The 9,615-nt window shown below is 56.7% G+C and overlaps 1 protein-coding gene across 1 annotated transcript in view; it reads left to right on the top strand.

Annotated features, from left to right (window-relative positions):
* The first annotated feature begins 6,409 nt into the window (after window positions 1-6,409).
* The window catches only part of GPR68 (G protein-coupled receptor 68), a 12,601-nt gene continuing 9,395 nt past the window's right edge, over window positions 6,410-9,615 (top strand). Inside the window, exon 1 of the mRNA XM_014543681.1 lies at window positions 6,410-6,798. The gene's annotated coding sequence lies outside the window, so the exon portion shown is untranslated. The remainder of the gene's footprint in view (window positions 6,799-9,615) is intronic.

Below are 9,615 nucleotides of genomic sequence, written 5' to 3'. Positions count from 1 at the left end.
CTGCCCAGCGCCCAGCGCCCGCCGGCGCGTCCCTGTTCCTCTTCTGGGCCGGGTGTCTGCTGCGGTTGCTGCCAGGTTTAGCAGCCACCCCCTCGGCTGGCTCCGTGGCCGCCTGGTAATTACTTCCAGCCCTTCATTTCCCAGCGTCCACGCACGGCACAGGTGACACACATTTCCTTTCCTGCCCCCTACATCTGTGCGTTCCCCCTTAGTAGTTGTGAAAGGGCACAGCAAGGCTCTTTGCGATCAGGGGTGGGCAAAGGAGAGACCACTGACTTGGAGCCTGTGGCTTTGGGCAGGTCACTTGCTGTGGCTGAGCCTCTGTAAATGGAGATAAATACTAGCTTGGCCACCTCACAGAGGGCTTGCGAGGGCAAAAGGAGTGAGACTGGTTTGAACTATTCAAATCTGAGATGACATGATTATGTTTTGCTTAACCCTGCCCTCCCCCCTTCAGCCTCCAAAAGGAGACAGGAGGGACAAGGACTGCGTGTCCCAGAGGAAGCGGGGCTGGAGCAATGCGGCTGCACTAGACTGCATGGACCAGCGCATCTGTTGAGAGCTCAGTTCCAGACTGGAGGGCTTGGGTCCAAATCTTGGCTCTTCCACTTATTAGAGATACTAACTGGAGATCATCACCTACCCTCTTCTTAAGCCTCAGTGTCACCTTCTGTGAAATGGGCATGAGAGTAGAGCCTGCTTCCTAGGATGGTCATGACATCATGCAGATACTATAAAAGCCTTGCAGTGGCCCCTAAAAGTTAGCTATGAGTGTTCTTGATGTTTCCATTAGGCTGCCGCCTTCTGGGTACAGTGCACTCTATGGAGAGAAGACTCGTCTAACAGGAAACAAAGAGTGGAAACTGGTTTCATCCTTTCTATCTCAAACAAGATACCTTGCCTCTGAGTATCTCATGATGGGAAAGGGAGATTATTATACCCACCTCACAAAGTTGTTATAAAAATTAAAATCCCCTGGCCAGTGTGGCTCAGTGGTTGAGTGTCGACCCATGTACCAGAAGGTCGCCACTGTGATACCTGGTCAGGGCATATGCCTGGGTTTCCGGCTCGATCCCCAGTAGGAAACTGCGTGCAGGAGGCAGCCAGTTGATGATGTTTCTCATTCATGTGTCTATCTCTCCCTCTTTCTCTCTTTCTCTAAAATAAATAAAAGCAGATACTTTACAAAAATTAAAATCAAATAACCTTATGAATGACTACATCGCTCATGATAAGCCCTTAAGTGATTTTGGAGAAAAAATAATCCTTATGTTCCATTTATCTATTATTGCATAAAAAACCACTTTAGGAGGTTAAAATAATAGTCCTCCTCTATTTTGCTCATGAATCTGTGATTTGGGCAGGATTTGGTGGGGATGGCTTATCTCTGCTCCTTGCGACATCAGCTGAGAGGGCCCAGCTGTGGCTGGGGATCTTTTTCCAAGATCACACAACATGTGGGAAACCAGTTGATCCCGGCTCAGCGGGGGCTGTTGGCCAGGGTCTAGGCTCCTCTCCATGTGGGCCTCTCTCAGAGGCCACTAGGGCCTCCTCCCATCAGGGCACCCAAGTTTTTAAGAGCAACATCCCAAGAGACAGGAGGTGGGAGCTCCCAGTCATTTCAGACCTGGACTCAGCAGCTGGCACAGTGTGGCCTCGACTTTATTCTTCCGGTCACGTAGTCACAGAGCCCACCTAGATTCAAGGGGAGGGGTCTTAGAACCCATCTCCCAGTGAGAAGAGCATCAGTTTCCAAACATCTTGAATCTACCAAAACTTGAAAGTCTTCCCTTTTGCTTTGTTTTCCTGGGTGCCGTGGTGTAACAAATTAAGTCATCTTTGCTAGAAGACCAGCAGACGTACGATTGGCCCTGCCTGGGGCCTTATCACAGAGCCTGTTTGGGTGGGGATCAGGTTCTCTAGGCCTTGCAGGGCTGAGGGTGCAGGCATCCTACATGGTGCCTTCGCTAGTGTCTGTTTCCCTGGAACCCCTGCGGCTTCAGTCCCCAGCTCTGCCAAACCCATGCCTTTAAAACGAGAGAGAGAAGCCGGGGAGAGAGGAATCTGGATTCAGAAAGCTAGGTTATAGCAGGTGGCCCAGGCTGAGTCTAGTGAGCATCTGTGTAGCTTAGGTCCCTGAAGAAGTCTGTTTGTTTTTCGAGAGGACTGCTGCCTGGGTGGTTGGAGTGACTGTTGTCATACATTATTAGGTTATTAATTGATGGGTGGGAGCACTCCTGGTGGGAAGGCAGGCTGGTGGGAAGGCAAGCAGGTTGGGGAAGCAGGCCTGCGGTCACCATGGCAACCTTCTGGCCTGTGCTTTGTGCTTCCTGTATCAGAACAGGAAGGATGATGCCCCGAGCAGCTCTCCTTAGACAGACCACAGACTCCCCAAAGTCTCTCTTTCGGCAGAAGCTTCCATGGTAATGCCTTTCCATACATAGCTACCCACCCACGCCCTCAGAGCCAAAACCAACCTTCTTCCTGTGGCCTCATCCCCTATCCTGTCTCCCCCAGTTCCTTAGCTCCTCACCCTGGCCTTCTGCACCTGGGCTGCAGAAGTGAATGGAGTTTAGGGTCATTTACTGATTCAAACATCCAGCACATTTTTGTTGTGCATTTTGGCAGAGAACAGACCCAGCTCCTTCCTCCTGATGGAACCTACCGTTTGGAGGGGAAGATGGGCATGAACAAGTCATTGTATAAAGTCCCATGCATCGCATTGGTAATTAAAATACAATGAATTCAGACCCTGACTTGAATCGCAGCTCGGCCGCTCAGCCAGTGTGATCACAGGGTCCTTACAAGTGGAAGAGGGGGCAGGAGGGCCAGAGTCAGAGATGTGACCGTGGGCGCAGAGGGAGGTGGGACGCACTCAGTTCCCCACTGCTGGCGTTGAAGACGTAGGGGCCACAAGCCAAGGAATGCCAGGAGCCCTGAGAAGCCAGGAAAGATAAGTCCATTTCCCCTCCACCCCCCAGAAGGAAGGCAGCCCTGCCAACGCTTTGATGTTAGCCCCGTGAGATCCATGGCAGACCTTTGACCACCACAGAGAAGAAATCTGCGTTGTCTTAAGCCATTAGGTTTGTGGTCATTTGCTCCAGCAGCAACGGGAAACTCATAAAGTAGCCAAGAGCGCCGTCTTTGGAGTCAAGCAGTCCTGCTGTTTCCGAGCTCTGTGACCTGGGCAGGCGGCTGGCGCTCTCAGAGTCTCAGCAGCCTGGCCTGTAACACCGGGATAACCCTGCCTCACGGGGCCGATGCGAGGGTGCTCAGCACGGTGCCTGGTACAGAGCACGTGCTCCCGGATGGCAGTGACTGCACTTCCTGTTCCGAAGCTGCTCCCGCCTCCTCTCTGGCCGCTCACTCGGGGCCGCGGGCGCCAGGCCCTCTGGGAGGATCCCTGCCGCTCCTCCTCTCGGTCCTTTGGGCATCTTCATTCGCACCTGGGCCCTTCTGCACCTGCAACAGTGCAGCGCCTTGTATCAGCTCCTCTGATGCAAACCTGTGCTAAAGTGTAAGGCCCAAGGCGCCTTCAAGACGCCAGTCAGGGAAGGTCCCTGCAGGCCAACAGCAGATGGCTCCTGACAGACACTTCTGGTGCTTACCAGAGCCCTCGAGGCTCCTCCAAGGCCTTTACCCCCACCAGCCCCAAGTCAGCAGCGTAGCCGTGGGGAATCAGGCAATGCGCTGTAACAAGCATCTTACCCAGTTGGCCTGCCCACCCTTCACCTTTCCCAGGGTGAATCAGACTGCGGGGCGGACCTTCTAGCCTGAGGGGTCAATGCTGTCACCACCACCATCCTCAGTGTCACTGCATCCTCACTAACACGGATCAGGAACCTACTGCATGCCAGGCCTTGTCGGACCTCATCTCTCGGGTCCTCACAGAAGCCCATTGATCGGCCAGGAAGGCACCTTGTGAAGGTCACATCGCCAGACAGTGACAGCTCAGGATCTCAACCTCCTCCGTCCGGCCCAGAGCCTCTGCTTTTAACCTCCGTCCCGTGACCACGGGGTTGCCGCCCTGTGCCGAGGCCTTGCAGACTCCAGAGTCCTCCCTCTGGTGACACCCGGGCTGCCTGGACCGCTGGGGGCCCATGAGTGCCTTTCTGGCTGGGGGCCCTGTCGCCCTCACACGAGCCTCCAGAACATTTCACCCGCCCCTCAGCCCAGGTCCCCGGAGGAGTGTTCATGTTTGGGGCAGGCCGGACACCCAGGGTTCAGGCAAGCCTCTGGTCTGTCATCCAGTGGGGTCGGCAGGCACTGGGGCCTGAGAGAGATGGGAAAGGAACTCAGGGGGTGGGCCTGGCCCAGTTTCGGCCCTTCTGTCTTTCCAGGATGGGAGGAGCCACCGCGGCAGGCCCTGGCAGCCCCCATGAGTCCCCCCCCCCCCCCACACACACACACACACATTCTCACCCTTCACTACATGCCCTTCTCTGTTCAGCACGGCTCCAAGGCTCTGGCACTTTGGGCTTCGGGCCGGGAGTTTGAATGGGGGAGGTGAACCAGGCTTCTCTGGAGGCCACGTTTTGATTACAGACTCACTACTTGGGCTCAGCTGCAGGTTAACTTGGAGAGGTTTGTGAGGATTGAGGTTACGGGTCTCTAGGCCCCTCAGGCCACAGCTTGATGCTCGGTGTCATCACGGTTTCTCGTTCAAAGATGAAATCATAGCGCCAGAGTAGGTCACAGCGCGGGCTGTCCTTCCTGTCCCTGAGTGGCATTTCACAGAGGACGTGGGCTCAGCGATGTGACTAAAGCTGAAGCCATCTGCAGTCCCAGAGGCCCAGTGGGGAGGGAAAGGGGGGTCCCTGGCCCCGGAGAGAGAGAAAGGCTTCCCATCCCAGATGCGGTGGGGCACCCTGGGGCAGCCTGGGAGTCCTGGGGGAGGGGGCGGGCACCGTGTCAGTAGTGTCTTCCAGGCACAGACGGCCTGTGTGCACATGTCCAGGTGGCTGGGCTGCCTGTAGACAGAGCCAGGGGTGCTCTCTTTGGGCCATGTGTCCTGGGGGGAGCCTGCACTCCTCACCCACCGTCCTTTCGTCTGGGAAGGGGAGAGCCAGCCACGCTTCCGCAACTCAGAAATGGCGTCTGGTCTGTGTGAACCCACCCCCCATAGCAAGGCGCAGCCTTCTAGGTAACTAACATAGGAGACCGTTGGAGAGGGCCCAGGCCCCGCAGAGGGGGGTTCCTGGGACCCCTGCCAGTACAGTCCCCGACAGGACGAGTGCGATTTGCTGTCTGGAGGAGACGAGTCCCACAATCACGTAGCAGAGCCAGGGGCACAAACATCCTCAGGGACACCCTCCCGGGCATGGTGGGCGTGGGCTTCCTGGCTCCAGCAACATATCCTACCAGCAGCGTCCAAGGAGGGAGGAGGTCAGGCCAAAATAGTGTGGCTCTGATGTCGGCAGCGGGGGTCCTAGAATCACCGCTCTGTGGTTTGGCTGAAAGACCCCGATCGAGAGCTTTTGCCTGGCGGGGCCCGAGTTTCCCCACCTGAAGGAGGAGGCGGCTGGGCCAGGGAGCCTCCAGGGGCCCGTGGGGCTGCTCTGCTGGGAGAGCTTAGCAGAGTCTCCCGAGAGCCAGGGCCCCCATGACGCCCAGCCCTGTGCTTGCTCCCCACCCGGGGCCCGAGCTGTTTAAAAACATTAACGCTGCCTCACTGGTGGCCCAGGGCCCTGCTCCAATGCGCTCGCTCCCCTGGTCTGAACCACAGGACGAAGCCAGCCTCCGGCGCAGACCCGGTGCCTCTGCACTTGGCTGCCCGCCGAGTTGCCCAGAGAGCTTTTCAAACAGTGGTGCCGGCACCGCATCTCCAGCGAATGTGGTTTCCTTCACCTGGGGTGGGGCCCGGCATTGGTATTATTTGTTATAAGCTCCCAAGTGTTCTCTAAGGTACGTGAGACCCAATGACCCAGATGTTGGTTGCTGGTGGCTGGAGAGTGACATCCTGGGCGTGGGAGTGGAAACAGTCAGCTTGCCCCATCCTTGCCTCGTTGTCCCGTTGTTCTCGCTGGGGTCCGAGGTCTGCACTAGTCACCTGGGCGGCTCAGTGAGGACCCCTGGCGCAGGGCTCCACTGCCTGCGTCTCCTCTCCTGGGATCCCGGAGGTGCTCAAAGGGGGTTGATGGGTAGAATTAGTGCAGCCACTTCTCCTGCATGCCCCCTAGCCCCCAAGGTCCCCTGTCCCTAATTCCAGCTTAACAACGCCCCCCCCCCCAAGGTTGCTCCCTGCCTCTGGGGTGTGTGGGAAGCAGGCCGAGCAGGTGGAGGGAGCAGTCCCGTCGCCCTGGTCCTGTGGCTGGCAAGTGCTCCTGGGCCACCGCCAGCCTGACACATGATTCTGCCTCAGCTCCGGAAGGGGCAGCCTCCAGCTGGGGTTTTCTAGACGGAGCTGGGAGGCGTGGTCTGCGGGAAATCCCTGGAGGGGAGTGTGGGTCCTGGTGGCGGCCTCGGGGGGTCCACCAGGCCCCGGAAGGTGCCTTTGCGGCTCCTCCCCCGACCTTCTCGGAGCCGCAGAAAAAAGCCCAGCTGTTTGAGGTTTGAGAGCAGAGCTCAGCCGTGAAGCAAGTCACAGAGGACCCGGGATCCCGCTGGGACAGCTTCCTGTCGCTGCCACGCTCTGCCTGCCCCTCACCTGGCTGAGGCAGTCGCCTCCCTGGGGTCTGGAGGCTGAGCAGGTGGGGTCAGTCAGCCTTCGAGGGTCAGGGAATCAATTTGGTAGCTCATGACCTGCATTTAGAGAAACAAAACAGAAGAGACCTGATCCGAGGGCGTCGCAGACGTAGGGTAAGTACTGCGTTGGGGAAGTTCGTGTCTGTGTGCATGCGTGTGTGTGTGTGTGTGTGTGTAGAATGTGTGTGCTGGGTTACAAGGTCAAGGGCATCTCTTGCTGTGGTTTGTGGTCAGAAGAGCTTAAAGGCGGGGAGTTGGTGCCTCGATGCCTGGATTCTGGATTCAGACCGCCCTGACTTGCTGTATGAACTTGAGCGACTGTGTCGTAGCCTCTCTGGGCTTCGGGTTCTGTGAAATGGGTTGGCGGCGCCAGGCCCGTCCGAGCCTCGTGAGCTCAGGTGGGGTTGAACTTGGAAACAGTTCCGAGGCGTTAGAAATGAGAGTCTGCCTTGTTGTTGCTGGAGTGAGACTACCTGGGGGAGCGGTGGGGGCTAAGGAAAAATGCTGCCTGCGTTCTACTCCCGCCCCAGAGGGAAATAACAACAGCCTCTGAGTCAGGCACTTGTAGGAAATGAAACAACCTTGTTGAAAGAATGTGGAGGTTGGAGCAGAGAAAGGAAGAGAAGCTGGGTCTGCAGGAAACTCCCTGCTCTGTGGGCTCAGGGCTCCGCGAGCAGGGCCACCCTGGCACGGTGAGCGGTGATCTGTGTGCCCGTGTGCACCCCGTGGAAGCGACCGGCTAGATCTATCCATTTACCTCTCATCCATGTATCTGCCCATCCATTTATCCATCCGCCCACCCAGTTATCCATCTAAAAAATAATTTTTTTAGAGCTAATAAGGACTAATCACTCATAGTCAGGAACATCTCAGATTTGTCCCTGACTGTTCCCCACCTCCCTTCTAATTAATTGTTAGTTACCACAGCATCTTCTTATCTCCGCTCTGGCCATGCCCCCTTTATGCCTCGATCCAGTCACGCCAAGCTACTTTCAGTTCCCCGGAGGAGCCCATTCTCTCTCTCTTGGATTTGATCTGTTGCACACATGTGTCTACGGCAGAAACGCCTGTCTGCTCAGGCAGCCCTTCCCCTTCTCCTGGTCTCGGCATAACTTGCTCCTCAGGAAGGCTTTTCTGGCTGGGTTAGGTCCCCTCTAACGAGCTCCCTTAAAATCCTCCTCTCTCTTAGGAGCTGGCTCGCTTATCTCCCCCCTCCGCCCCCCCGTGAGACTAAAAGCAACTTGAGTTACCCTGAGAGCCAGTGTTCAGTGCAGTGCCCTCCATATAATAGATACGCAGTAAGTATTTGTTGTGTGCATGAATAAGTGAATGGGAGAGTGGGTGGGTGGATGGACGGATGATGAACAGGTGGATGATTAGAAAGCCATTCAAGGGTTCAAAGCAGGAGGGACTGGGTTAGATTTGGGTGTTAGAGGATGGCTTTGAGGGTGGTGAGATGCCATGGAACCGATTCTGGGGAGGAGGCCTTGACCACGCCCACCGGGGCACTGGTCGGGGCGCTAAAGAGGAGACGGATGTGGGAAACATTTAAGAGTTGAAAATGGTAGAACTGGGTAATGAAGTGGATGCTGTGGGTGGGGGTGAGGGGAGAAGCTGAAGGCCAGCCATCCACCGTGAGTGACTGGGCAGGCGACAGACTAGTGGAGAAGCAGGCGGGCAGGCCTCTGAGCACGTCCTGTGTGGTGGCAGGAAGCTGGGGAGGGTGGTGCGGTCTGCGCGCCCTGAGAGTGCAGAGGGGCTGAAACTGTGGAGGAGCTGTCATCCCACAAGAGTGGGCAGAGTGACAAGCACAGACCAGCAGTGAATGTGAGTGGGAGGGACGTGCCGTAAGCCCGCCGTCCATGGCCTGCGGTGCAGTCCTTCCTGCAAGTGGCCTTCCTGGAATCTTAGGAGATTGGAGGCGCCCTGAGGGCGGGAGCCATTTCTTCCTTATCCCTCAGTCCCGTGTCTGGTCTGGTGCCAAGGACCCTGCAGATGCTCCACAGATACTTGTCTAAGGAAACCCAGAGGCGCTGGGCTCATGGGCAAGCCACTCCCTCTCCTTGAGCCTCAGTTTCCTTGTCCCTAACACGGGGGACTTGACGAGGCTGTTGTGAAGATCGGGCAAGAGGGCAGATGTGAAAGGCTCTGGGAACGGCAAAAGATTTTGCAGATATAAAGTGTAAGCACGGTCACTTTAGTTTGAAATACAGATGCAGTCGCCGTATTTGAAAAGCCGGCGTCAGCCTGCTGAGCTCCCAAAGGCTATGTCCTGGTGCTGACCACGGGGCTGCCGGGTCTCCAGTTCCCCTTCCAGCCGCCTCCGCTCCCCAGCCTGGGACCTCGTGTCGAACACTCGATCAGGAGCAAACCCCAGACTTTCTGGACCTGTGGGTCCCTGGCTCCTGAAAGTGTGGCTCACGGGCCGCAGCACCCGCAGCACCGGGGAGCTTGTGGCCGGTTCTCCAGCCCCGGCTCAGGCTCAGACGCTCGGGGTCAGAAACTCACGCTGTGGTTCAGTCATCTGCGGTGGCAGATCCTCCGGTGACTCAGGCACCAGGGTCTGAACCCCTGTCTAGAATGTCAGAACCCTTTTTTTGTTCCAAAGTGAACGCAGGAGGTACTTTACACAGTCCATGTTTCCTTGCCCTGCAGGCTTGACTATTTGTGACCTTGGGTGCCAGGCTTCACTCATTGTTGACGAAGGAAAGAGGAAGCCTCGAGCGGTTGTCCTGGCCCACCCCGTGCATGTACTCGCTCACACGGTAAACACCAGGCTTTGGGCCTGGTGACTCTCAGGGGATTCTTGAGACCTGCCAGGGCGTGTTCTCGCGGCGGCTCATTGGCCCTGTCTTATTGGCTTGGGAGGGCCTGTGTTTATGAATGGATGTTAGCTTCCTGTGGGTGGATTGCATCTGGACTGGGGGGAAC

The sequence above is a fragment of the Myotis brandtii genome, unplaced genomic scaffold (assembly GCF_000412655.1).
Source record: "Myotis brandtii unplaced genomic scaffold, ASM41265v1 scaffold332, whole genome shotgun sequence".
NCBI classification, from domain to species: domain Eukaryota; kingdom Metazoa; phylum Chordata; class Mammalia; order Chiroptera; family Vespertilionidae; genus Myotis; species Myotis brandtii.
This window is presented reverse-complemented; position numbering and strand designations above follow the sequence as displayed.